Raw genomic sequence first — 25,297 nt, forward strand, 5'->3', positions numbered from 1 at the left:
TCTCCCTCTCTCTCCCTCTCTCTCCCTCTCTCTCCCTCTCTCTCCCTCTCTCATTCTGTCTCTCCTTGTCTCTATTTAACCCCCTCCAACACCCCTTAAATGTCACAACCCACAGGCCTTTATAAATAATTAGGTGCTATACAAATATTTATTTAAAGAACCAATGAATTATTTCAATTAATTAAAACTTTCAAGGGGGCAACTAGGTGGCACATAGGTTAGAGTGCCTGGCCAAGAGTCAGGAAGACTTGGGTTCAAATTCAACCTTATACTTATTAGTTGTGTGACCCTGGGCAAGTCACTTTACCCTGTTTGTCTCAGTTCCTCATCTGTAAAATAATCTGGAGAAGGAAATGGCAAATCACTCTAGTATCTTTGCCAAGAAAACCCCAAACAGGATCATGAAGAGTTGGACCTGACCAAAACAACTGAACAAAAAAATGAAAACTTCCACCAGATGGTGCTAGTGCCTGATAATTATATCATTACAAGTTGACTTCACGGACTTTTTCAAGTATCTGTCTCCATCTTCATTTTTATTTTTGTAGATGCAAAATTAGGTTGTTTTTTAAATTTAAATTTAAATTTTAAAATATTTTCCCCTGTTTCCATGATTCATTTTTGTCCCCTCCTCTTTTCCTTCCCCCCTTCCAGAGCCAACTAGCAATTCTACTGGTTTGTACAAATGTTGTCACTTGATATCTATTTCTATGTTATTCATTTTTGCTATAGAGAGATCTTTTAAAGCCAAAACCCCAAATTACATACCCATATATACATGTGATAAGTGATGTCATATGTTTTGCTCTTGCATTTCTACTCCCATAGTTCTTTCTCTCAATGCGGTTAGCATTCTTCCTCATAAGTCCTTCAGGAGTGTCCTGGCTTGTTGCACTGCTACTATAGCAAAGTCCATTACACTGGATTGTTCCACAATGTTTTACCTTCTGTGTATGATGTTCTCCTGGTTCTGCTCATTTCACTCTGCATCAGTTCATTGAGGCTCTCCCAGTTCATACGGAAAGCCTCCAGATCATCATTCCTTACAGCACAATAGTATTCCATCACCATCATAGACCACAATTTGTTCAGCCATTCCCCAATCCAGGGACACCCCCTCATTTTCCAATTTTTTTGCCACCATAAAGAGTGCAGCTATGAACATTTTTGTACAAGTTTTTTTCCTTATGATCTCTTTGGGGTACAAACCTAGCAGTGGTATGGCTTGGGTCAAAGGGCGGACATCTTTTTAAAGCCCTTTGGGCATAATTCCAAATTGCCTTCCAGAATGTCTGGATTAATTTGCAACTCCACCTGCAATGCATTAGTGCCCTGATTTTGCCACAACCCCTACAACATTTATCATTTTCCTTTACTGTCATACTGGTTAATCTGCTAGGTGTGAGGTGGTACCTCAGAGTTGTTTTGATTTGCATTTCTCTAATTATTAGAGATTTAGAACACTTGTTCATGTGCTTATTGATAGTTTTGATTTCTTTATATGAAAACTGCCTGTTCATGCCCTTTGACCATTTGTCAGTTGGGGAATGACTTGGTTTTTTGTACAATTGATTAAGCTCCTTGTAAATTTGAGAAATGAGATCTTTGTAAGAGGTTTTTGTTATAAAATTTTTTCCCCAATTTGTTGCTTCCCTAAAAATTAGGGTTTTCACGATAGCATAAAAATGAAGAATGTTTCCACTCTTTTGCTAGTCTTCAGTGTGCTTCAGAAGTAATATTTTTTCTTGTTGTGTGATTCATATTTTGTCATTTAAGATATTCATTTTAATTTAATAAACATTTATTAAATACCTACTACATGCCAGCCTACTTATATGTTTGTGTGGGTGTACACACACACACATATGTACATACATACATACATACACACACACATATATATAGCGAGAGAGAGAGAGAGAGAGAGAGAGAGAGAGAGAGAGAGAGAGAGACAGGGACAGGGACAGGGATAGAGACAAGCAGAGAATATAAGCTCCTTGAGAACAGAGAATTTTGATTTTGTCTTTGTATCCCTAGTAGAGGAAATATATACACATATACAAATATGCACATGCACTTTTTGGTTTTATATTCTGTTTAATTGCTTTTCAGTCATGTCTGACTCTTTGTAACCCTATTTGGGACTTTCCTGGCAAAGATACTAGAGTGAATTGCCATTTTCTTCTCCAACTCATTTTTTTTTTACTTCTTACCTTCCGTCTTGGAGTCAAGAGTGGTAAGGGCTAGGCAATGGGGGTCAAGTGACTTGCTCAGGGTCACACAGCTGGGAAGTGTCTGAGGTCAGATTTGAACCTAGGACTTCCCGTCTCCAGGTCTGACTCTCAATCCACTGAACCACCCAACTGCCCTCACCTACTCGTTTTACAGGTGAGGAAACTGAGGCAAATGGAGTAAATTTATCTCCATCTGAACATGACAAGAATTGCAGAGGATGAGAAGGTATGGATGGTATGATCCATGAGGTTGAGGAGAGTACAGACCCAATAAGGTGTCAAAAGAAATTAATTAGCTTCATATATAGAGCGCCCCCAAAGTCTAAGTACAGTTTGGAGCTTTGCTAGCTATTAAGCAAATAGCCCTTTTGCTAAAAAATTAAAAGCTGATTTTGATTCTATTTTGCTAAGACAAACTTGATTTAATATTCCCTTTTGCTGTTCCTTCCCCTTGTAAACTTCACCCACCATTCAATTCCAGAGAAATTAATTTTGCTAGCAAGTGCTTTTGTGACTACCTGGCTGTATTATCTGTGTTTTGTAAGTCAGACTAACTTCTTTTTTTCCTGGGGCCTGATCAGCAGAAATATTTTTCTTGAGAAAGAATACTCTCTTTTTGACTCTGCCCAAGTTAGGAAGGTAGATGAAAAAACACTGATAAACATAAATTTATGGCATCATAAACTAACCAGAGACTGTGATGTAAGTTTTATGTTCTGAATTTCCATATTATAGTTGGAATGGAGGCAGGAGGAATGGGAATATGAAGCTGCCACTGAGAACCTTTTCCTTTTGCCCAGGGTTAAAACCAAAAAGCATCAGGAACAGGTGGGAGAGTGGGGCTAGATTGTGAACAGAAAAGCCATTGATTTGTTTTTATTTTTGTGCGGGTGATTTAAAATTTAAAGAGAAAGTTATAAAAAAATTGGGAGTGTCTCCATGAATCTTTGAAATTGAGTTAAACAGGTAACAATTGGCTCAAAAGTACTGACAAATGATAGCCCTTAGTAATTTTTTAATTGAAAATTTTACTATTAGTGATTAAACATCTAGATTTTCTTCGGACAGAATTTTGTTTGGAAACTATATAAGGTCACTATAGTAATCAGAACCTAATACAAACTACATTTACTATTTAGAATAAGACAATGATGACTCAAAAGTTCTGAGTCAAAATCTAAACTCAGAAATTTGTGGATGGTGTGATTTCAGGCAATTAACTTCATCTCTGTTTGCCTCAGTGTACAGATCTGTAAAGGGGACAAAATAGCACCTATCTCCCAAGATTGTGGAAACACATGATTATGAAGTATCTAACACAAGACTTGTCGTATGGTGAACATTATAAAAATGTTATTCTTTCTTCTTTTTTTTTTAAACTCTTACCTTCCGTCTTGGAGTCAATACTGTGTATTGGCTCCAAGGCAGAACAGTGGTAAGGGTAGGCAATGGGGGTCAAGTGACTTGCCCAGGGTCACACAGCTGGGAAGTGTCTTTGGCCAGATTTGAACCTAGGACCTCCTGTCTCTAGTGTTTCTTTAATTGAATTTAGTGGCCTTATACTGAATAACTATATTGGATTTGAAATGTGATTAGTATAAAATGTAGAGTGTAATAAAACGAATGCTTTTCTATGTAAGATAATTTGGAAAGGCATTCGACTTATTTGATATCATCTGACTAGTATTACGTTTTGTTTCATGTGTTAAATTCATGACATTGTGAATGTTACTATTGTATTTCTAAATTTTCTTGTTCTATGAATTCTGAGAAACAATTGTATAAAAATGCTGCTAAGAAGATAATGTAATTGTATCACTGAAAAATTTAACTCCTTCTGAAGTAGATACTGTGAATTATTAAGTTGTTGGATGCTACTGTTATGTTGAAACCTATGAAGTGTTTAATTGGGTGGGCAGGTAGGTGGTACATTAGAAAGAGTGGAAGATTCATCTTTCTGGGCTCAAATCTGGCCTCAAAAGCTGTGTGATCCTGGGCAAGTCACTTAACCCTGTTTGCCTCAATTTCTTCATCTATAAAATGATCTGGAGAAGGAAATGTCCAACCACTCTAGTATCTTTGCTAAGAAAACCCCAAATGGGAACTTGAAGAGTTGGACCTGACTGAAAACAATTGAACAACATCAACAACAGAATTTAATTGGGTATATTCTAAAAGGGAAGAAGAATAACTACTTACTGTGTGGGGAAAAAGAGGAGAGACCTTGACAATTTTCTTTAACGGTAAACTTGCCAAGTTTCTTGGGACCATCTGTTTCAGCAAGGTTACAAAATCCTTATCAGCCCTGTGCCAGAAATTGCTTAATGTTGTGAAATTCCTAGATGATGAATTGACCAGCTTAGTCTCACCAGACTCCAGTCTTAAAGATTTTTGCCTTGAGGGGTTAATATATAATGCCTTAGTAGATGGGCATCTAGTAGATTGGAGATGTGCAGGAATTAGTCTATGTTTATCTGGCTTTTTTGAGTGAATCATCATCTATTCACTATCTATGTGGAATTCCAGAATGAAATTTATTTTCTTAACTTCCAGGGAATGATTTTTACACCAGAATAAATTTAAGCTAGAGAAGACGAAAAGGATATCGAGTAGATTTTATGTGTGTGTGTGTAAGGCCAGGTAAACTTTTATTGTTGGCTAACTTATTGCAACAACATGAGAGTAAAAAAGTAACTATCTTGCCCTAAGCTACGATCAGTGAAGTGACATCTATTGGACTATAATCTGATTCTGTTCTGAATTCTGAAATTCAGATTTAACTGTCTAATGATTATTAAGTTAGTAATCCACCATTTGAGGGAGATGCTACTAACTGCTCAAAGGGAGTCTAGTCTGAAAACTACTATAGTGGATGTCTGTTCCTGGGAAAGGTTGAGGGGATAATGTTAGCAGGGACTAACTGACATGATTTCCTCTTTACTCAGTTTCCCCATTGTGCTGTTTCCTTTTTTTTAAAAACCCTTAACTTCTGTGTATTGGCTCATAGGTGGAAGAGTGGTAAGGGTGAGCAATGGGGGTCAAGTGACTTGCCCAGGGTCACACAGCTGGGAAGTGTCTGAGGCCAGATTTGAACCTAGGACTTCCTGTCTCTAGGCCTGACTCTCAATCCACTGAGCTATCCAGCTGCTCCTGTGCTATTTCCTTTTTGAGTAGGACTGCTTCCTCCCTGACTAATCCTGAGCTGAGTTATAAATTCCTGTGAATGATGTGGAAATTTTCTTCATGATTGACTTTTCCAAATATTAAATGCAACACCTGAAATCAAACAGAACTAAGAATGCTTTATCTACACTGCACCCATAGGCTTAGCTCTAGAGGAGCAGTTTAATGCTTTTATAACCATATCTCTGTTTCTTCCTTCCATAGCAAACTCTAACAAGGGTAGATAAACCTGTGAGATATCTATCTCTCAATCTATATCTATCTATCTATCTATCTATCTATCTATCTATCTATCTATCTATCTATCTATCTATATCTATATCTATATCTATATCTAATAAATCTTGTTGTGATACTCCAGCACCAATGTACTGCTGTGATGAGACTTAATAGGAAATATTGTCCTATTTACAATCTGAATTTGTAGGCAACTAAATAAATTAGTTTTTGAGTTTTTCATCTTCTTGCTAATAGTTATTTGTTCCTGTATAATATAAGGTCTTTGAAATATCTCAGAATGGTATGAAATAATTAAATGAAGATGAAGAAGTTTGTGGGACAGAGATATAAATCTATTAATTAATAAGGTTAAAATCAGAAACATCTGTTTTGTTTTAAGGAAAAGAATTGCCAAGACATCAGTTGTCTTAGAGGAGAGTAACTTACAAACTATTTTATATTACCTCTAAAGGAAATCCAATTTTACTTTAGTTTTATTATTTTATTTGAGATTAACACTTGCATGTAGACATGTACTAAAGTGCAAGCAGACAGCTTTTTTGAGATATATTTACTATGGGTTCCTATTTGATATTCTTCTTATAGCTTTATTACTAATAGAATTATAATCTTAAGTTTTGTGCGGTTTTCATTACATGACCTAGTTATTCGTAAAGCAAAATTTAAGAGGCTGTATTAAACGGTATTGAGTCTTGTAACTGGAAGGTTCTAGAAGAATTATCTAAGAATTTCTACAAGTAACCTGAACTAGAGAAGCAGATCTTTTAGAAGTCCCTTTCTTTAGGACTACTCTGAGAATGGACCCATTCCAGAATATTTAAGAGAAGTTTCTAGAAACCAGATAACTGAATGAGACATCTGAGCCCCAAGACAGGATGCGGTGATGAAATGGATATTTGTAAGGTATAAGACTAAATATTTATCCTCCTTTCTCATTCCTTCCCCAAGTGTCTCTGTCTCTGTAAGACTTTCTTACTGAAGAATACTGCCTCTGATGGAGTTTGTTAATGTGACAGTCACAGGTAGCATTAAAGAACAAGGGTAAATTATTATAAAAGTAAGCCTGATGGTTTTGTGGTCACCCCTTTCAAGTTAGTCCTATTAAAGTAGACTATCTGGGATAAAATATTTTTAGTCTCTATTCTCATATATTGGGATTATAGCATTAGCAAAAGACAGAAATATTAGCTCCCTTTTCATGGCATTTTTGCTTCTGTAATAATTGCTTCCATATTATGAGATGATAGAAATACATGATTTCTACTATACTGTGCCTTAATTTGTAATTTTAATTGGGCTAAGTGATTTATGGGAGGTATGACCTCCCAAGAATCAAAGGGGAGAATTGTAAAATTGAAGATTGATTGTAATTCTATTTTGCCAAAACTTAATCAGGATAGATTTAATATTCCAGTTCAGGGTTCCTTCCTCTGGAAGACTTCACCCACCACTCATGTCTAGGAGAAACTTGCCTAAAGGTTGAACTTTTGTCTTGTAATTACTTCTACCTTTGTAAACCCACCCACTTTTCCCAGAGAAAAGTTTAGGTTGATTAACCTAAAAGGTCAAATCTCATCAATTTAAACTACTGTAACAATTCCCAAATCATTGCAGACTAATTCCATTGTCTGGGAACCTTTGTCTTCTATCTTGACTGTTTATTAAAGGGGATTCAGAGGGGAAGTACAAATGTTGTGATCTCAGTTCTGACTATGTCATCAATAACCAATCAATAATACCTATTTTGCTTGAGATTTTGCTCTTTTGTCTTGCTAATAAATTGATCATATTTGGAATTTTGTATCTCAATTTACCTTAATTTCTGCCATAAGCTTTACAAATGAGGAAACTGAAGCATAAGTAGAGGAGTTATCCAGAATCACACAGGCAGTAAATGATAGAGACTGGGTTTGAACCCAGGTCCTCTGGTTTCAGAAATAGTGTTTTTTCCATTATTTTAATATATGTTAAAATTTCAACTGCACTAAGAATTTTGAGACATGCTGTATATTTGTACTAATATAATTTAGATATCAATAGTTAAGGGGCAGTGGGGTCAAACTCATATAGAAACTGGATCCACTAAATTATATGTAACTATCCTTGAGGACTGCATATTGACTTAGAACATCACATATTAACACTACCTAAGTTCTATTATATTTGATTTTGTTAAGTATTTTGACTTTTATCTGGTTCTGGGAGCTCATGTGTTTGAATCCTCTTTGGGACATCATGGTAGATAGGGGGTTGCCATCAGAGGCAGCAAGACCTAGACTTCTATCCCGCCTTTGACATATCCTGATTGTGTGACCTTGGGCAATTCACTTTCAGTGCCAAAGGTAGAACTCTTTAAGGTACATCAATATCTTTCTCCAGGGACATATTTCTGTATTAGATTGCAAGTTCATCACTCTAGCCACTATGACACCTAGCTGATGAAGTTTCCTTATTGTGTATTCTACCCTGATTAACATCACTAGTCTGGACTCTTCCTTCAACAAAGGAAAAAAAATAATTGTATGAATACTAACAAGATCTTTTATATTGTATTAATACTAACAAGATCTGTAAAGTAGCCAGAGGTACAGTGGATAGAATGGAGTCATGAAACATGAGTCTGAATCCTGTTTCAGATACTTATTTAGCTGTATGACCCTGGGCAAGTAATCTACCTTCTCTGGATTTCAGTCTCTTCTTCTACAAAAATAAGAGGATAGGTTGGCTCAGTGGTCTCTGAGGTTCCTTTGGATAGCTGATTCTCTATTTATTGGGATGCCAAGGAGGACTGGGTCTGGGGAAATATTCCCAATCCCAAACAATTTGATCTAGCAATCATTTATGCTTGTTCTATTTTGGGCAAGACACTGGGGATCCTAAGAGGAAGAGCATTTTCATCCAGGCAGCCTACTGTGGTTAGCTCTGGAGCTGGCCAGCTCTTCAGCTGCCAATTCATTCCAAACTTCATTTTCTTCTTTCCACTTCCTGCATTTTGACCCTTTCATCATCTGTGTGTGCCTCTTACTCAGGAGGTCAGAAAGCAGGTGAAAGGGAAGGAAGTGAAATCAGCTCTGGTACAATATTTGGCCAAGGTGGAGGTAAAAAAATCCTGGTTGAAATCAGGTGTGAATCAGGTGAAATCACTTAATGCTTCTCCTCCCTTATCACAGAAGGACATAGACTAAATGCATCCTTTCCCATCATTCTTGTGGCTTTTCGTGTTTAGGAATTTGTGGAATGTACTTCAAATGATCCTGACGAAAGGCTCCCTTCCTATACAAGAGAGAGGTAATAGGATCTTTACAATTCCCAAACTAAGGCAAATATGTTCTGTGAGTCTGGTACTTGTCACTGTGCCTGGTGTGTAGCAGGGTTAACAAATGCTTCTTGACTTGACTCAAATCAAGTATGGAATATAGGAAAGGGGAGGCAGCTTTTTAAGAAAAGAAAGGGTACAGGATTTTGATTCAGAGAACCAGCCTCTGACATTTCCCAACTGTGTGACTGTGGCCAGGGAGAGAAGAGGGGAGAGAAGGAAGGAGGGAGACAATTTGAATCATACATCGAAATTTATTACATGTAATTGGTAAAAAAATAAAATATTAGCACAGAGATTATAGCAATATATCACAGCGATCTTATACTTTCTGCACCTCAGTTTCCTCATCTATAAAATGGGATGGGGTTTGGAATGATGCTCTCTAGGATCCCTTTACCTTGAATCTGAAATAAGTTATGTGGCTTTCTTTGCGGTGAGCACCAGAGAATACTTTCAAGCAAGATTGGCCCATATGTGGCACAGGCTGAGTCTGGCATATTTTAAGGAATTCCAAGTCACCCACATGGCTTCAGACTTTTTCCTAGCCCCAGGTACTGTTGTGTCTGAAATTCAGAGACAGATGCCTTTTGCCTTCCTTTTACTTGACTCTTTTAAATATACTTCTGGGTGGGTTGCATTAAACTAGTTCACACTAATGCAATAGTGAATTGGCTGATTTATTGTCTTCATAATAAGTGGGAAATTATGGAAAAAACACATTTTTTGGAGTCAGAGGACCAGATTCAAATTCTGCCTCTGTTACTCTTTGTGCCATCTTGGGCAAGTCTGTTAACACTCCGGGCCTCAAGCTTCCTCATTAATAAAATGGAAGAGGTGGCCAGCACCTCTATAAAGACAGCCTCTAAAGTCCCTAAATCTATGATCCTATGAAGAGGAGATCCTACAGAGGATGCAGAGGGGTCCTGCTTATAGCTATGATCCAGTGATAGATAATGTTTATATAGTTTTATAAATACTATGTTTATACCTATCTTGTATATTTGTTTACATATTATATGTATGTTTATATGTTATATAAAATATGGAACCATCCCTGAATTCCTGATATAAATTCTTTTTAAAAAATTTTTATTTAGAATATTTCCCCCTAGTTACATATTTCATGTTCTTTCCCTTTTCCCCAAGGAACAATTCTACTGGGTTTTACAGGTACCTGATATAAATTCTGCCTGCTCATAGTATATGATCACTGTGATAAATTGCTATAATCTCTGTGCTAATATTTCATTTATTTATTTATTTACCAATTACATGTAATAAATTTCCACTTAAGTTTTCCTAAGATATATGATTCAAGTTGTCTCCCTCCTTTCTTCTCTCCACTCTTCTGAAACTGACAAGCAATTCACATGTATTATCTCATAAAACATCTCCATATTGTTCATTTTTGTAAGTGAATAATCATAACAGCAAAACTTCAAAACATATAACCAAATAAACAAATGAAAAATTGTTTGATTTCATCTGCATTCCTACTCCAATAGTTCTTCCTTTGGAGTTGGATAGCATCCTTTTTCACAAGTCCCTCAGAACTGTTCTGGATCATTGTATTACTGATAGTGGCAAAGTCTATCACATTTGATCGTTCCACAATATTGCTGTTATTGTGTACAAAGTTTTCCTGGTTCTGCATTAGTTCACGTAGGTCTTTTCAGCTCTTTCTGAAATTCTGTTCATCATTCCTTAGAGCACAATAGTATTCCATCATTATCATATGCCACAATTTTTTCAGCCATTCCCCAATTGATAGATATCCCTTTAGTTTCTAATTCTTTGCCACCACAAAAAGAGAGGTTATAAATATTTTTTTATAAGCTGGTCTTTTCCCATTTTTTAAAAATTTATTTGTGATACAGACTCAATAGTGGTATTGCTGGTTTAAAGGGTACATATGCATTGTTTTATAGCCCTTTGGGCCTAATTCCAAATTGCCCTCCAGAATGGTTATATCAGTTCACAACTCCACTATGTGCCAATATTTTATTTAAAAAAATTCAATATCCTTTAGGTAAATTGGTTTGTAGTTTTCTTTCTGATTTTGCACTTCTTGACTTAGGAACCTTAAATTACCTCTTAAAAGAAAATTAATAGGACTCTACCTATTTTTCCAAATAGCTTTTATAGTATTGGTAGTACTTTTATAGTAGTATTTTATGGTAGTATTTTATAGTATAGTATTGTTTCTTAAATATTTGGTGGAGTTCACTTTTTTTCCCTTGGAGTTCACTTTTGAATTCATCTGATCCAGGAAATCTTTTCTTAGTGATCTCAATGATGATTTATTAAATTCCTTTTTCTAAGATGGATCTATTTAAGTATTCTATTTCTTCTGTTAATCTGGGCAACTTGTATTTCTTCAAATGTAACACTTTTTATCATCTCATTTAGACTGTTAGTATTAGATTAGTGGTATATAATTGGGCAAAATAAGTCCTAATGATTGCTTTAAATTCATCTTTATTGGTGCATTCACTTTCTTTTTTTTTTTTTTTTTAAACCCTTAACTTCTGTGTATTGGCTCCTAGGTAGAAGAGTGGTAAGGGTGGGCAATGGGGGTCAAGTGACTTGCCCGGGGTCACACAGCTGGGAAGTGTTTGAGGCCGGTCTTGAACCTAGGACCTCCCGTCTCTAGGCCTGACTCTCAATCCACTGAGCTACCCAGCTGCCCCCTCTTCCTTTCTTTTTAAAAATAAATTAACCACTCGTTTATTTATTTTATTTTTTTTTCATAAAACTAACTTCTAGTTTTATTTATTATTTCAGTGTTTTTTTTAATTTTTAATTTTCTTAATCTCTCTTTTGCTTTCAAGATGTCTATTTTGGCATTTAATTAATAGAAGTTTTTATTGTTCTTTTAAACATTTAAAAAATTGCATACCCAATTCATTGCTTTGCTCTTTCTTTTTTTTAATTGATATAAGCATTTAGAGATATAAAATTACCCCTAAGTATTGCTTTGATTGCATACCACAACTTTTTATATGTTGTCTCCTTATCATTTTTTTTTTAATTTTAAACCCTTAATTTCTGTGTATTGACTTATAGGTGGAAGATTGGTAAGGGTAGGCAATGGGGGTCAAGTGACTTGCCCAGGGTCACACAGCTGGGAAGTGTCTGAGGCCGGATTTGAACCTAGGACCTCCTGTCTCTAGGCCTGGCTCTCAATCCACTGAGCTACCCAGCTGCCCCCTCTCCTTATCAATAAAGAAATTATTGATTACTTCTATTATTTCTTCTTTGTCCCATTCTTTCTTTAGGATTAGATTCTTTGGTTTCCAACTACCTTTTAGTCTGTGTTCACAAGGCCTTTTATGGAATATGATTTTAAAAATTGCATTATGGTCTAAAAAGGATGCAATTAACTTTTTCTGTTTTTTTCTGCATTTGTTTGTGAGGTTTTTGTGCCTTAACACATAGTTTTTTTGTGTGAAGGTAACATGTGCAGCTGAGAAAAAGATATACTATTTACTATTCCCATTCAGTTTTCTTCAGAGATCTATCACATCTAACTTTTCTAAAATTCTATCCATCATCTTAAATTCTTCCTTATTTATTTTATGACTAGATTTATCTGGTTCTGAGAGAAGTTTGAAGCCCTCCATTAGTATAGTTTTACTATTTCCTCTTATAACTCATTTACCTTTTTCTTTAAGAATCTGGATGCTGTGCCATTTGGTACATGCATATTTAATATTGATATTACTTTATTGTCTATGGTGCCTTTTAACAAAATGGAGTTTCCCCAAATATCTCTTTTATTAGGTGTATTTTTGCTTTTGCTTTGTCTGGGATCATGATTGTTATTCTTGTCTTTTTTTTTTTTTTACCTTAGCTGAAGTACAACAGATTCTGCTCCAGCTTTTTATTTTAACTCTGTGTCTTTCTGTTTGAAGTGTGTTTCTTTTAAATAGCATAATGTTGGAATCTTATTTCTAATCCATTCTGCTATCATCCCAATCACATTCACAGTTATGATTACCGTGTATTTCCATTCATTCAGGTTTTTCCCTATTTATCTTTTTCCTTCTCTTTTTACTCAGTCTCTCCTCAAAAGTCTATTTTGCTTCTGACTACTGCCTCCCTTAATCCGTTTGTTTTATCACTGACCCGCCTCATCTTTTTGTATCCCTTTTCCTTCCTACTTCCCTCTAGGACCATATTGGCAAACCTATGGCTCACAGGCCAGAGGGGGTTGTTCCCTTCCCCCTCTCCATGAGCACCTGAGAACATTTCTCACATCACCCACCCCTCTGCCTAGCAGCTCAATGGGAGTGATTCCTTCCTCTCCTGCCTGGGATAAGGGGGGTGGCTCACATGCAGCTTGAGGGCATAGTTTGTACACTCAGCCTCTAAAAGTTTTGCCATCTCTGCTCTAGGATAATATAATTTTTTTTAATACCTAACTATGTGTGTATATATTCTTTTCTTTAAATGAGTTCTATTGAAAGTGAAGTTTAAGCGTTGCTCACAATTCCATTCCATTATCCTCTCTACTGTAAAAACTCTTTAATTCATGCCTCTTTTAGGTAAAATAATTTCTCCCATTTTTCTTCTCTCTTTCCTCTTTTCCTAGTGCGTCCTTCTTTCTTACTCCTTAATTTTTTTTTTTTTTGAGATCCAAGAAATGACCCTGATCTCTCACAGCTTTAAGTGTTGGCACTCCTCTCTTCTTTGGAACTGTGACAGGAGACCTGCTTCTCTGTGACTAACCCCAAACATTCCTCTCTGTCTTGGCACTTTGACCCAAAAGTTGGCATGGGCAATGAAATTGCCAGATAATCCTGATCGTATGGCACAGAGTCCCCTGTAACCATTTTCTGAGAAGTGGCTTGCTCTCACTGTCGCAGATTTGAGCTTCTGAAGATGCTGCTATTACTGCCTCCCAGGTCCATTGCTGGTGCTGCAGCCATGCTCCAGGCTGACCTCACCTCAGTATCACAAACTTTTCTGTCTGATTTCATATGTTGTGTTGGACAGGCTTGACTCTGTCACTCCACAATTAGATTTAAGCTGTTATTGTAAAGTTGTTTGAATGTATTGTTGTGACAGTTCAGTTGGGTTTCTGCCTGTATACTCAGTCTTGGCTCCTCTCTCCCTCATAAAATCCACAAAATGTTTAATATATATTATATTGTTAGTGCCTCCCATCAGCCCTGTGAGGTAGATACTGTAGATATTTTGCCCATTTTCCAGATGATGCAACTAAGGTTAAATAAAGCATCTTATGGTCATCTGGCTCATAATTACCAGCATTAGGATCGAACATGGATCTCTCCTGACCTCAAGCCCTAGCACGTGATCCCCCATATCAGACTGAGTGCCAGGGGATCCAAATGTAGGTCTGCTATACAGTTTTCATTGACACACATGGCACAATTTCTATATCATTTCTGTTGGTGTTTTAGTTGACTTGTAACTCAGTCCTTATTTTCATGGTTGGACTCAACAATGGAGAAATAGCCACTGGCAATGGAAGTACATTGATGGCACTAATGTAGACTTGAGCTTGGGGGAGTAATGAGGTGAAAGTCTTAGTGCACACACACACACACACACACACACACACACACACACACACAGAGAGAGAGAGAGAGAGAGAGAGAGAGAGAGAGAGAGAGAGAGAGAGAGAGAGAGAGAAGACATGCCAGGAATAGTTCCCAAAGCAGCTTGTCCTTTCTCTGCTGAGCAGAAACACCGAGGGCTTATGTTGCTACAGCTGTCAAGTGGCAATCTGTTCCACCAACTCAATTCACTGACTAAAAATAAGCCAGGAAACAGGACAAAAATAGACTTGGATGGCAATTCTTGTTTGGTTGTTCAGGATTCTCAGGTAGGGAATTGGTTTAATTTTTCTGGTGTAGTGGAGAGAGAGAGAGAGAGCGAGAGAGAGCGAGAGAGAGCGAGAGAGAGAGAGAGAGAGAGAGAGAGAGAGAGAGAGAGAGAGTGTCAGTCAATTTTGGAGTTGGAGAATCTGGGTTAGGATCCTAGTTCTGAAACATCCTGCCTGCGTGACCTAGCACAAGTCACCTATCTTCTTTGTGTCTTAGGTTCTTTGTCTGTAAAATGACAAGAGTTGGTAGGGCCAGGTGCCTTCTCAAACCCCATAGATCTCTGGACCTATGATCTGTATTCCCTGGAGTCCTTGAACTGGGGATTCTGGGGAACAAAAAAGTCTGATATAATAATTCATAGTAGTGGTATTATTAATAACTCACATTTATGTAGCATTTCCTATTTTTAATTGTTCTCTTCCCACACTAAAAGAGTAAAATAAGGAATAAAACGGAAAGCTTTATTTGATCTGATTTATTAGCTTTCAGCACTTCCAACAAACATTCTCATAAAGATCCATAGTTAGAGCTAGAGCTGGTGAATGCTAAATAGAATCGGCTAAATATGTCTGGAAGGTGAAATCAGAAGATTATTAAGTGGGTTAGAAGTGACACAATATTCTGGAGTCTCCCTCCTTTAATGTATCTGGGGGGATTCACATTAGAACACTCTCCTTAGAGTCTGTGTTATGGGACTGTCTCATTCATAAGATCAACTTCTACAATTAAGAATAATTAAGCCTTGGATGGGATCCAGTATGGACCAAGCCTATAACAAATTCTGCTGTATCATCACTATCATCACCATCACCATCATGATCATCATCATCATTGCGGAAAATTCTTTTTCAGAGGAGAAAACAGGGGCTTAGAAAGGTGACAACATTTGCTCAATGTCCCCAAGTGCGAAAATGACAAAACAGGATTCCAGCCCAGTTTTTAGGACTCCAAACTTACTTTTCTTTCCCACTCTACCCAGTGATATTCTGGACAGCCTTGTGGATTAATTTTAAGGAAGGATCTTTTGCTCATATTACCCAGCTAGGTGTTTCAGTGGATAGAGCCCTTGGTCTGGCGTCAGGAAGACCTGAGTTTCCATCTGGCCTCAAGCACTGGCTATGTCACCCACGGCAAGTCACTTATCTCTGTTTGCCTCAGTTTCCACATCTGGGAGGGAGGAAGGATGGGAGGGAGTCAGTTTGGATCTTATGATTCAGAAAAATGTATGTTGAAAATTAGGATTACATGTAATTGGAAAAACAAAATATTAAAAAAAAATAAAAATAAAATGAAAAGAAAAATAGAAAAACACATACAAGCTCATTGTTGCGTAAATGTCAGCCCCTGGTCCTTCTTTTTATCCCCTCCTGACGCTCCGTAGAATGCTTCTCTCTGTGTTCCAACCATGAGCCAACCAGATAACCACCTCTATATTTACAAAATTTTTCTTTCCTACTTCCCTATATTTCTACATCGTGAAGATTCAGACGTGACTAAAATAACTGAACAACGTCACTGAAGAGGTGAGAAAAACATTGTGTTTACCTCCTAAGAAATGAAAAGAAACCCATGGCTTTAAAACATAAAGATGCCAAGGAATGTTTCAAACTTTAATATTATACAGAATAACATGTTCCTTCCCTGCTGTGGTGCAGTGTAAAGAACACAGGTTCTAGAATCTGAGTTCAAGTCCTACATCTAATACTTCCCACTTGTGTGACCTTGGGAAAGTCATTTAACCCTTTTTGCCTCATTTTCCTCATCTGTAAAAAGCTTTTGGAGAAGCCCAGAAGGTGGGGGAAAATAGGGATAGGCATCCCATACATGGGTAATAGCAGGGGAAAACATCTTTATTTAAGCATCTTGAAAGGTCATAGGAGTTAGAGCTGGGAAAGTTGACAGAGACCATCTAGTCATTGCTCCAAGGCTGGACAGCACCCGAGAGGTCATCTGCTCTAACCTTCATTTTGTAGGTGAGGAAGCTGGGGTCCAGCTCCTTGATGGGAGACCTTAGAGAAGGTTCCTGACATAAGTGCCATCCTCCAGAGTCAGTTTTTGATAATGGGAACAAGGAATCAAGAAAAAAATAAAAATAAATGGTAACAAAAAGGAGAGATAAACATATAAAGTGTTTTGAAAATATTCAGCACTCCATAAAGAGTATGTTCTTATTATAGATTAGTATTAGGTTCAAGTGATTTAATATATGGAAATATATGATCTAATATTAAATCATTAATCTAATTAAATAATTAATTCAATTAAAAATTATATTATTAAAATATCAAATACACCACTATGTAATGTACAAATTATTATTAATTGCACAGTGCTTTGACAGTAGTAGGCATTCAAAATATTTGTTGATGAAAATGATTTTACTTAGGCACCATTTATTGTAAATTTGCACCTCAGGGCCACCAGTCCTATTGTGTTATGATTAAAATGATCTTGAGAGACTGATTTTGAGGTAAGAACACAAATTTCTTGATTACATCAGGCTTATTGGTTAGGCCAGCATCATAACCAATAAAGTGATGGAGGTCTCCATGTCTCTCTTGTGAGCAGAGAGGACCCAACTTGGGTCAGGAAGTCGAATAAACAGATATTATGGAGCCCATTATTTAGCCCTCACTTGACCATCTCAAGACAACTTTAATTGGTGAGAACTAATCTTAATAAACTGTCAATCAACCTATCCATCCCTCCCCATCCCCAGAGTTGGACAGGTCAAGTGGCAGGAAAAGAACCTTTGTCTCTTTCATTCATTAACCAAATTCCATTCAAAAGGAAGATATTCCTTGGGATTTCCCAGGACAATGAAAATGCAAAAAGCAGCAGAGTAGGCGATATCTTTGACCCAGATCCCAGACCCAGGGATGTACCGTGATTCTCCCTAATACATAGGAAGTAATGCAGTATAGCAAAAATAAGTTCTCACAGTTGTCAATATGGTATAATGATGCTACTCTGATCTGCCTGCCTCATTCTATATCTTTTAGACCTGAACAGTAAATTTCATGGAAAACAATCAAAAGAATAGAAAATGTCCATTAAAAAATGATTGGTGGGCAGAGGAATGATGTGGTCATAATGACGATTATGATAAGCAGCATTTATAGAGTATTTAATTAATGCAAAGTGCTTTACAAATATTCTCATTTGATCCCCACAAAACCCTGGGAGGTAGGTACCATTATTGTTCCCATTTTACAGATGAGAGAACTGAGGCAGACAGAAGTTAAATGACTTATCAAGAGTCATACAGCTAGTAAGTATCTGAGGCTGGATTGAATTCCTGGTTTCCTAATTCTACTCCCAACTCTTTGAACCCTGTGCCACCTAGATTATAGATTTAGAAGTGGAAGGGACATTGGAAGTTATTGAGTCCAGGGCTTTCATTTTCTAAATGGGGTGAAACTCAGAGATTTTAAGTGACTTGCCTGGGATCAAATAGTCAATGAGTATCTCTGGTATTATTTGAATCTAGGTCTTCCAGAATCCAATCCACTGTTCGGTCTACCATACTATTCTGTCTTAGAGGTCATCTAGCCAAATTCTCTTACGAATGAAGGAACTAAGTGAAAGAGGCGACGACTTGCTGATAGTCACACAGGTAGTAAGTGGCAAAGGCAGGATTTGAACACAAGTCCTTCTACTCCCAATCCAGTGCCCATTTCTACTCTGCTGTACTTCCAGGTGGTATTCAGAGCAGAGGTTGTTCACAAACAAAATCAGAACCCAGGCTACTGAAACACCCTTGTTTAGAGATAGAGTGGAGGTGGCCCACATCCAGAGGTGCCACGGGGCAGCAACTTATCATTTTCCTACATTTGAATGAAGGAAATTTGCCTTGGAGATGGGGTGGGGGTTGTTGCTGGTCAAACATGGTTGTTCTTGGCCTTGGATCTATTTGGTATGTGCCTTGCTCTGCTCTGCTGTTCTTTCCTTATTTGAAAATGACTCTTGATAGAGCTCTGCCCAAACATGGAACTCAATACCTGCTAAGAGAAGGAAAACCATTTTTTCTGAGACTTTAATGAAGTGAAAAGAAAAACCCAAACCCTCCGCCTTTGCTCAAGTTTGGCAGCCCAGAGTTTTAACCATCTTCAAGGGAATCTCCAGGGCTTTTGTTTCTTCTGAGATGATTTGGTTTGCCAATTAGAGGCTTTCTCTTTCCAGCTTTCTTTCAAGGCGAGATTTGGGTCATAAAACCAGTGATTTGGGAGAAGCAGGATCCATTAGGAAGCGACAGGGGATGTTTGCAGCCGGTAATATTTAGATCCTGCCAGGCACCCTGAAACTATCACCCGGAATGAGTATTTCTTGCTCTCCCACGCCTATATTTCATATCTACTCTGTATATATTTAGATGTGTATGTACTGTATGACCTCCTTAAACTCCTTTTGTGTTGAGATTTTTTTTTTATTCTTTGTACTTGTATCTCCCAATTTTCTATACAGAGCTTGGCATAGAGCAGGCACTTACACAATTCCTATTGGTGATGGATTAATTACTTTCTGATTCTCCAACTCTGGGCCAAGGATTCTAGAAGAAGACAGAAAAAAAAACCACTGCTGTAAGTCGAAAGACTTCTGGATCTTGAGTCAGAGGACTTGAGTTCAAATCTCCACTCTTCTACTGACTTCCTGTGTTGAATTCAGACTAGTCCTTGAATCCCTCTGAGTCTAAGTTTTCTCAATTTACCTCTGTTAAAAATGCTTTTTAAAAAACAATTATCGGGGTAGCTGGGTAGCTCAGTGGATTGAGAGCCAGGCCTAGAGACGGGAGGTCCTAGGTTCAAATCTGGCCTCAGACACTTCCCAGCTGTGTGACCTTGGGTAAGTCACTTGACCCCCATTGCCTACCCTTACCACTCTTCCACCAAGGAACTAATACACAGAAGTTAAGGGTTTAAAAATAAAAATAAACCAAATATTAAAAAAACAATTATCAGTGTTAATGTTAGCTGCTGAGGAATAACAGATAAAGATTGGGACTGTGATTTCACTTGTCACAGGAACTTCCCCCACCAATGCAGACTGGCCCATTCTCTATAACTGATTGTCTTTGTGCTACCTAGGATGCTGACAAATTCACTGATTTTCCAGTGTGTACCAGAGGCAGAACTTGAAAGCCAGATTCCCCTGGCTTTAGACTGGTTTTCCATCTACTACAACTCTTATCTGTTTTGGAATCAATACTAAGTATTATTTTCAAAACAGAAGAGCAATAAGATCTAGGCAATGTGGGGTTAAGTGACTTGCCCAGGGTCACACAGTTAAGAAGTGTCTGAGGTGAGGTTTGAATCCAGGACCTTCCATCTCTAGACCTGGATCTCTATCCACTGAACCATGTAGCTGCCCCTATCCACTTTTCTTAATGCCAGGGATTAAAGCAAGCATAATTATTTTACTTTGCCTCATTTGAGAGACTAAACCTCCCATCTTCTCAGGCTTCTATGAATTCCATTTGCCAATCACATCAATCCTCCTTAAACGTTAGAGGACCACCTCTCCAAGGTCCAAGGCCACTCAAAGGAAAATGTCTTAGTAGGCACACAGGAAAAACCATGTATGTGAAGAATAAATGTCTCTGAGATTTTGTCATGCAATTAGATGAGCAACTCATGGGGTCAGTTCAGTAGCACATCTATCTGGAACCAGGATTTCAATGACACGACAGAGTGGGCCCCTGATTGAGTAGGTCAGGGATTCTCAACCTTTTGGGTATCATGGACCCCTTTGGCAGTCTGGTGAAATCTATGGACCCTTCACAATAATGTTTTTACATAAAATCCGTAGAATTACAAAACACCCAAAATTATAAAGCAAAACAATCCTATTGAAATACAATTATCAAAATAGTTTCTTTTTAAAGTTCAGTGATTCTTTGGAGTAAGAGGAAGAGCGTTAAAGGATTGAAATTACAGATGATCCAAAGACCATTTCAATTTTTTTCATTGAGGTGAGATCTCTCTGTCTTACCCCGTGGCTGCTCATGAGCCCTTTTCCATTAGTTATCAACATGGGAACTTTGATCTGCTATTTCTGACTTGGGTCAGTTCTGCTGAAGATAAAAGATGGACAGTCCAAATGGTTGTGAGATATTTCAAGCTTCAAAATGGGACCTTGAGGATGATGGGTGGATCCTCCATGGAAAAACATGGACAATCGCAGATGAATTGTTACCTGTTCAGAAGTTGAGAGGAGCCCCAGGGCTGAGCTCATAGGCCCAACCAAGCATTTTTTTTACTCAAATATATTTTATTTTTTTCATTTATATGTTATAACAGTTTTCCACATGCTTTCTGAAATTATAAGGTCCAAATTATCTCCCCAACAGATGGTAAGTAATTTGATCTATATTATATATGTATTATTATACACCCAGCCAAATATTAAAGGAATTATCATGTGCCTCTGCTCCTTGCCTAGTGCTGTGCTCTCAATAAATATTGATTGGCTTTTATTTAAAAAGATTTGAGCAAGTGACAGTGAGGTGGATCAGTGGATAGAGGCTTGAAGATGGGAGATCCTGGATTCAAATTTGGCCAGACACTTCCTGGCTTTGTGATTCTGGGCAAGACACTTAACTTCCATTGCTTAATTCTTTCTTCTCTTCTGCCTTGGGACTGATACTTAGGTTTGATTCTAAGAAAGAAGGTAACGGTTAAAAAAATAAATCAAAAGGTTTGCACAAATGACTTGCTGAGACTAGGTAGGGCATTCTGGCTTCCCACCTGGTGGTGTATATTTCCCAGAACAAGGAATCACCAACATTGCAGACACCAATACCTCCTATATATATAGCTGACAATGGAAAGTGACTCTACTGGTTTATGTGAGAGTTTTGAGAAATGTTTTTAAGGGCTGATACATGAAAGAGGAGTTGGATTTGCTCTTTTTGGGTCAAGAAGGTAGAACTCAGAGAGTTGTTGGCTGTTAGAAAAAGCTCAATAGTGAGAATAGCCCCAAAAATGCAATGGGCTGCCTTGGAAGGTGATGTCTTCCCCTTCATTGAAGATCTTTAAGTCAAGGCCAGGTGATCACTTGTCAGTTGTATTGTAGTGGAGATGATTTTTCTTTTTTTTTAATTTATTTTTCTTTTATTGATTAATTATGAAATTTTTTCCCCATGGTTACATTATTCATATTCTTTCCCTCCTCCCCCCCCCCATAGTCAACGTGTAATTCCACTGGGTTTTACATGTGTTATTGATCAAGACCTGGGGATGATTTTTTTCTAGCATGAATTGAACTAAATTGGTCAACTAAGTCCTTTTCCACTTTGAAATTCAAGGGGAAAAATACTGGAATGAGGGTGGGGAGGGAAAGGCATTTATATAGTGTTTACTATATCCAAAGTATTGGCTAAGTACTTTTACAAATATTATCTCATTTAATCCTCACAAAAATTCTGCAAGGTAAGTCTGGTATTATCCCTATTTTATAAATGAGGAGGCTAAGATTAAGTGACATGCTCAGGGTCACCTGATAGTAAGTGTCTGAGACTAGATTTGAACTCAGGTCTTCCTATGTACAGGCTCAGTGCTTTATCCAACATAAACCTAACTGCCTGTGGTCTGGATAGCATTGAGAAGAGGAAAAATGGATACAGAAGGGTCTTAATTCCACTCAAGGTGAACATTGATTTACAGAACAGGGGTTGCTGAACCTGAATAAGAGAAGGTTCAAACGATGAATGTGGAAGAGAGAATATATTTGTTCTGTTTTCCCAAGAAGTAAGAATCAAGAGAAGTGGGTATGAGTTGCAAAGAGGAAAATTTAAGCTTGAAATAAGAAATAACTCTCCCAATTAGGGCTTTTCTATAAAGTGGAATGGGTTGCCTTAGGGCAGGGGTGTTTCTCCTCACTGGTGTTTTTTAAGCAGAGACAGAGTGACTATATTTTTGGATATGTTCTTGGTCATGGGATGGACCATGACCATGGAATGGAACAGAAATTCCTTCTGTAAGAATTTAAATTTAGGTTTTATGTTAAATATGAGAATTCTAAAGTAATATTGTGGTTGCTGATTTAAAAATATTACAGCTTAAATCAAAATGACTTTTAGCAGCTTTATTTACAAAGAGGTGGAAAGAGTGAAAGTGGAAAAATGTAGATAAAGGGACAGAAAGTACTGCCTAGCTACAAATATCCTAAGTTTAATCCTAATGTCTCCAGAACACAAATGCCAAATGCGAATCTCATCAGAATCCAAAGCCCTAATTAAGAAGCCAAAATCTGAAGAACCAGGAGACATTGAAGAATTCACCGAGAACCTTCAGTGCACCTGAGGCTAAGACCACCAAGAATCTCACCAGAACTCTTCCTGAAGGAAGTATCCCACCAAAGCACCAATGAATAGAGAAGGTCTCTTCACTGAAGAACCAAGAAAGGAATCACTCCTCTCACCACTGCAAGCCAATGCAGGATCCAGGGAAGTAGTCTCCTCCTCCAGTCTGGCTCACTAATGCAGAGAACCTTACTAAATCCTCAAGCTGGCCTTTTAAAGCAGTATTCTCAATGTCACTTCCTGTTACTCCCCCACTTTATGGGAACCAATTGCAGTCTTTCAATTTGCTAGCACTGCCCAAAGTGGGCAGTGATTTTTGGAGGTGTGAGCTTTCTCTAGTAAGTGACTTTTGAATCTCTTACTTAGAGTCAGGTCAAGGTGCTTTGAGTTCTTGATTTGTTTAGCTAAAAATAGACACAGGGAGAGTTAATCCTATCTTCACAATCCCCCTTGTGATTCTTTGGGAGACTAGTCTCCTCAGTGAATCATTTAACATAACTAGCTTATACCGCTAAAGATCTTCCAGCTAAAAGAGCATATGATATTGTACTTTCTAAGAGGAAACTACAATAGTTGGAGATAAGAGGGAAATAGAGCAAAACCAATGTTTGCTAGGCACATTGACAGAAAGCCAATTAGGAGGCAATTCCCTTTGGCATAAGAGTTTATATTCGGAATAAATATGTTCAACCCCCTTCAGTTCAATCAATTACATCCCAAAGTTCATTCTGGATCTTCTGATGCAGTGTAGGTTTCTTTATGGCACTTTCTTCAAACAGTTCACTTTCTTGATCTGAGGAGTTAGCAAGTTTCTTTTCCTGAAACTTCTCTGAAAAAATTTTAAGTCTTGGATTTTATGAAAATTATACACTTCTCATCCTAGAATTCTGGGATTCAAAAATAGAAAAGTTGGCACATTGGCCAGAGTTGAAAGCCATCTTAGCCACTTTTAAATCTGATTTTTTGCTCCCTCATTTCATTTATTTTCCCCTTCTTCTCTGGTACTCATGGACCTGAATGGGTTATTTAAAAGTGCACATGTGGGGGGCAGCTGGGTAGCTCAGTGGATTGAGAGCCAGGCCTAGAGACGGGAGGTCCTAGGTTCAAATCCGGCCTCAGACACTTCTCAGCTGTGTGACCCTGGGCAAGTCACTTGACCCCCATTGCCTACCCTTACCACTCTTCCACCTATAAGTCAATACACAGAAGTTAAAGGTTTGAAATTTAAAAAAAAAAGTGCACATGTGTCTGAAATGGGAAAAGGAAGGAACTTATTTTCTCAGTTCAGGCTCTACTATCTCCTGAGTGAATTGCTAAGTCCTCAGGTTATTTTAATTTTTTATGTCTTTGCTTGACTTCGGTTTTCAGCCAGGAGAGAGTGATGGAAACTGAAAGGCTCACCAATGACATCACTGAGTATTCTAAAGAGATAGGTAAACTCCAACAGCCTAGACCAGTGATGAGCAAACTAGGGGGCCAGATGCAGGCCCTCTGAAATGTTCACTATTCCTAATCTGATGAATACAACGAGTAGGATACAATACAATGAAACTTCCAAAGAGTTGACTTAGGAACAGACTGACAGATGAGCATTTCCTTTCCTTTGGCCCCCTCTTTAAAAAGTTTGCCCATCACTGGCCTAGACCATGAAGTTATCCACTCTCTCCTGCAAAGTGACTTGCTCTTTCCTGGCACTGAAGGGACCAGGAGGCTTATGATGAGGCTTCAGCACGTAGGTAGAGTTCAATGATCAGAAATATAGTCCTGGGCTAGCTTCTCTCATAATTTAAAAAAAATAAAATAAGTGAATAGGTCAGCTCCATAGTGGGATCTCTAGCAATAAAGGTAGTTCTGGAATGAAAATACATTTTCATTCTTCCTCCTTTTTTTTTATCCTTTCTTTATCCTTCTTCTCTTCTTTATTTACTTCAGTGCTCAGCATAGTGCCTGGCACATAGCAAATGTATAATCCATGTTTGTCAACTGATTGATTAATTGGAAGCAGGGTGTTTCAGGAACAGGACTCTCAGGGATGGTAAAGCTTGGGACTAGGTGAGGTGAGGGGAGGCAGTCATATTGGGCCATGCCAGATGAGGGATGGAGGATTTCCCTGAGAAAGAGCAGTGCTCTCATTTTGATGCCTTGGGGCAAAGCCTCTGACTTTTCTTCC

The sequence above is a fragment of the Gracilinanus agilis genome, chromosome 3, assembly GCF_016433145.1.
Source record: "Gracilinanus agilis isolate LMUSP501 chromosome 3, AgileGrace, whole genome shotgun sequence".
Classification (NCBI taxonomy): domain Eukaryota; kingdom Metazoa; phylum Chordata; class Mammalia; order Didelphimorphia; family Didelphidae; genus Gracilinanus; species Gracilinanus agilis.